The sequence below is a fragment of the Musa acuminata genome, unplaced genomic scaffold, assembly GCF_036884655.1.
Source record: "Musa acuminata AAA Group cultivar baxijiao unplaced genomic scaffold, Cavendish_Baxijiao_AAA HiC_scaffold_798, whole genome shotgun sequence".
NCBI lineage: Eukaryota > Viridiplantae > Streptophyta > Magnoliopsida > Zingiberales > Musaceae > Musa > Musa acuminata.
Window position 1 is genome coordinate 7,501 of NW_027021025.1, and position 5,000 is coordinate 12,500.

The window sequence follows — 5,000 nt, forward strand, 5'->3', positions numbered from 1 at the left end:
TTTTTGACCCCCGAATTTGGAGTACCCTACTTTCACGTGATTCGCAGGGTTCAACAAGCAATCGATATTTCATGATCAAAGGTGTAATCAAAGGTGTAGTACTGCTTGTAGTAGCGGTCCTTATATCTCGTATTAACAATCGAAAGATGGTCGAAAGAAAAAATCTCTATTTGATGGAGCTTCTTCCTATACCTATGAATTCCATTGGACCCAGAAATGTGAATTCCATTGGACCCAGAAATGAGACATTGGAAGAATCTTTTCGGTCTTCCAATATCAATAGGTTGATTGTTTCGTTCCTGTATCTTCCAAAAGGGAAAAAGATTTCTGAGAGTTGTTTCATGGATCCGCAAGAGAGTACTTGGGTTCTCCCAATAAATAAAAAGTGTATCATGCCTGAATCTAACCGGAGTTCGCGGTGGTGGAGGAACCGGATCGGAAAAAAGAGGGATTCTAGTTGTAAGATATCTAATGAAACCGTAGCTGGAATTAATGAAACCGTAGCTGGAATTAAGATCTCATTCAAAGAGAAAGATAGCGAATATCTGGAGTTTCTTTTTTTATCCTATACGGATGATCCGATCCGCAAGGACCATGATTGGGAATTGTTTGATCGTCTTTCTCCGAGGAAGAAGCGAAACATAATCAACTTGAATTTGGGACAGCTATTCGAAATCTTAGGGAAAGACTTGATTTGTTATCTCATGTCTGCTTTTCGTGAAAAAAGACCAATTGAAGGGGAGGGTTTCTTCAAACAACAAGGAGCTGAGGCAACTATTCAATCAAATGATATTGAGCATGTTTCCCATCTCTTCTCGAGAAACAAGTGGGGTATTTCTTTGCAAAATTGTGTTCAATTTCATATGTGGCAATTCCGCCAAGATCTCTTCGTTAGTTGGGGGAAGAATCAGCACGAATCGGATTTTTTGAGGAACGTATCGAGAGAGAATTTGATTTGGTTAGACAATGTGTGGTTGGTAAACAAGGATCGGTTTTTTAGCAAGGTACGGAATGTATTGTCAAATATTCAATATGATTCCACAAGATCTATTTTCGTTCAAGTAAGGGATTCTAGCCAATTGAAAGGATCTTCTGATCAATCCATAGATCATTTCGATTCCATTAGAAATGAGGATTCAGAATATCCCACATTGATCGATCAAACAGACATTCAGCAACTAAAAGAAAGATCGATTCTTTGGGATCCTTCCTTTCTTCAAACGGAACGAACAGAGATAGAATCAGATCGATTCCCGAAATGCCTTTTTGGATCTTCCTCAATGTCCCGGCTATTCACGGAACGTGAGAAGCAGATGAATAATCATCTGCTTCCGGAAGAAATCGAAGAATTTCTTGGGAATCCTACAAGATCAATTCGTTCTTTTTTCTCTGACAGATGGTCAGAACTTCATCTGGGTTCGAATCCTATTGAGAGGTCCACTAGAGATCAGAAATTTTTGAAGAAAAAACAAGATGTTTCTTTTGTCCCTTCCAGGCGATTGGAAAATAAAGAAATGGTTGATATATTCAAGATAATTATGTATTTACAAAATACCGTCTCAATTCATCCTATTTCATCAGATCCGGGATGTGATATGGTTCCGAAGGATGAACCGGATATGGACAGTTCCAATAAGATTTCATTCTTGAACAAAAATCCATTTTTTGATTTATTTCATCTATTCCATGACCGGAACAAAAGGGGATACACGTTACACCACGATTTTGAATCAGAAGAGAGATTTCAAGAAATGGCAGATCTATTCACTCTATCAATAACCGAGCCGGATCTGGTGTATCATAGGGGATTTGCCTTTTCTATTGATTCCTACGGGTTGGATCAAAAAAAATTCTTGAATGAGGTATTCAACTCCAGAGATGAATCGAAAAAGAAATCTTTATTGGTTCTACCTCCTCTTTTTTATGAAGAGAATGAATCTTTTTATCGAAGGATCAGAAAAAAATCGGTCCGGATCTACTGCGGGAATGATTTGGAAGATCCAAAACTAAAAACAGCGGTATTTGCTAGCAACAACATAATGGAGGCAGTCAATCAATATAGATTGATCCGAAATCTGATTCAAATCCAATATAGCACCTATGGGTACATAAGAAATGTATCTAATCGATTCTTTTTAATGAATAGATCCGATCGCAACTTCGAATATGGAATTCAAAGGGATCAAATAGGAAATGATACTCTGAATCATATAACTATAATGAAATATACGATCAACCAACATTTATCGAATTTGAAAAAGAGTCAGAAGAAATGGTTTGATCCTCTTTTTTCTCGAACCGAGAGATCCATGAATCGGGATCCTGATGTATATAGATACAAATGGTCCAATGAGAGCAAGAATTTCCAGGAACATTTGGAACATTTCGTTTCTGAACAGAAGAACCGTTTTCAAGTAGTGTTCGATCGGTTACGTATTAATCAATATTCGATTGATTGGTCCGAGGCTATCGACAAACAAAATTTGTCTAAGTCACTTCGTTTCTTTTTGTCCAAGTCACTTCCCTTTTTGTCCAAGTCACTTCCCTTTTTGTCCAAGTCACTTCCCCTTTTCTTTGTGAGTATCGGGAATATCCCCATTCATAGGTCCGAGATCCACATCCGTGAATTGAAAGGTCCGAATGATCAACTCCGCAATCAGTTGTTAGAATCAATAGGTGTTCAAATCGTTCATTTGAATAAATTGAAACCCTTCTTATTGGATGATCATGATACTTCCCAAAGACCGGAATTCTTTATCAATGGAGGAACAACATTACCATTTTTGTTCAAAAAGATACCAGAGTGGATGATTGACTCATTCTATACTAGAAATAATCGCAGGAAATCCTTTGATAACACGGATTCCTATTTCTCAATGATATTCCATGATCGAGACAATTGGCTGAATCCCGTGAAACCATTTCATAGAAGTTCATTGATATCTTCTTTTTATAAAGCAAATCGACTTCGATTCTTGAATGATCCAAATCACTTCTGGTTCTATTGTAACAAAAGATTCCCTTTTTATGTGGAAAAGACCCGTATCAATAATTATGATCTTACATATGGACAATTCCTCACTACCTTGTTCATTCGCAACAAAATATTTTCTTCGTGCGTCGGTAAAAAAAAACATATTTTTTTGGAGAGAGAGACTATTTCACCAATCGAGTCACAGGTATCTAACATATTCATACCTAAAGATTTTCCACAAAGTGGTGACAAAACGTATAACTTGTACAAATCTTTCCGTTTTCCAATTCGATCCGAGCCATTCGTTCGTAGAGCTATTTACTCGATCGCAGACATTTCTGCAACACCTCTAACAGAGAAACAAAGAGTCAATTTTGGAAGAACTTATTGTCAGCCTCTTTCAGATATGAATCTATCTGATTCAGAAGGGAAGAACTTGCATCGGTATCTCAGTTTCAATTCAAACATGGGTTTGATTCACACTCCATGTTCTGAGAACATATTTACCATCCGGAAAGAGGAAAAAAAAACGGAGTCTTTCTCTAAAGAAATGCGTTGAGAAACGGCAGATGTATAGAACCTTTCAACGAGATAGTGCTTTTTCAAATCTCTCAAAATGGAATCTGTTCCAAACAAAATGGAATCCGTTCCAAACATATATGCCATGGTTCCTTACTTTGACAGAGTGCAAATATCTAAATTTCACCCTTTTAGATACTTTTTCAGACCCATTGTCGATACTAAGTAGCAGTCACAAATTTGTATCCATTTTTCATGATATTATGCATGGATCAGATATATCATGGCCAATTCCTCAGAAGATTCTTCCACAATGGACTCTGATAAGTGAGATTTTGAGTCTGATAAGTGAGATTTCGAGGGAGTGTTTACAGAATCTTCTTCTGTCCGAAGAAATGATTCATCGAAATAATGAGTCACCCGTTCCATTGATATGGACACATCTGAGATCAACAAATGCTCGGGAGTTGGAGTTCCTCTATTCAATCTTTTCCCTTCTTCTTGTTGCTGGATATCTCGTTCGTATACATCTTCTCTTTGTTTCCCAAGCCTCTAGTGAGTTACAGACAGAGTTAGAAAAGATCAAATCTTTGATGATTCCATCATACATGATTGAGTTGCGAAAACTTTTGGATGGGTATCCTACATCTGAACTGAATTCTTTCTGGTTAAAGAATCTCTTTCTAGTTGTTCTGAAACAATTAGGAGATTCTCTGGAAGAAATACGGGGTTTTGCTTTTGGTGGCAACATGCTATTGGTCGCTTGTGGGGTCAAATCAATACGTTCTAGGAAGAAATATTTGAATATCAATCTCATCGATCTCATAAGTATCATATCAAATCCCATCAATCTCATAAGTATCATACCAAATCCCATCAATCGAATCACTTTTTCGAGAAATACGAGACATCTAAGTCGTACAAGTAAAGAGATCCATTCATTGATAAGAAAAAGAAAAAAGGTGAACGGTGATTGGATTGATGAGAAAATAGAATCCTGGGTCGCGAACAGTGATTCGATTGATGATGAAGAAAGAGAATTCTTGGTTCAGTTCTCCACCTTAACGACAGAAAAAAGGATTGATCAAATTCTATTGAGTCTGACTCATAGTGATCATTTATCAAAGAATGACTCTGGTTATCAAATGATTGAACAACCGGGATCAATTTACTTACGATACTTAGTTGACAAGTATATAATGAATTATGAGTTCAATGGATCCTGTTTAGCAGAAAGACGGATATTCCTTGCTCATTATCAGACAATTACTTATTCACAAACCTCGTGTGGGGCTAATAGTTTTCATTTCCCATCTCATGGAAAACCCTTTTCGCTCCGCTTAGCCCTATCCCCTTCTAGGAGTATTTTAGTGATAGGTTCTATAGGAACTGGACGATCCTATTTGGTCAAATACCTAGCGACAAACCCCTATGTTCCTTTCATTACGGTATTTCCGAACAAGTTCCCGGATGACAAGCCTAAAGATTATTTTATTGATGATATCGA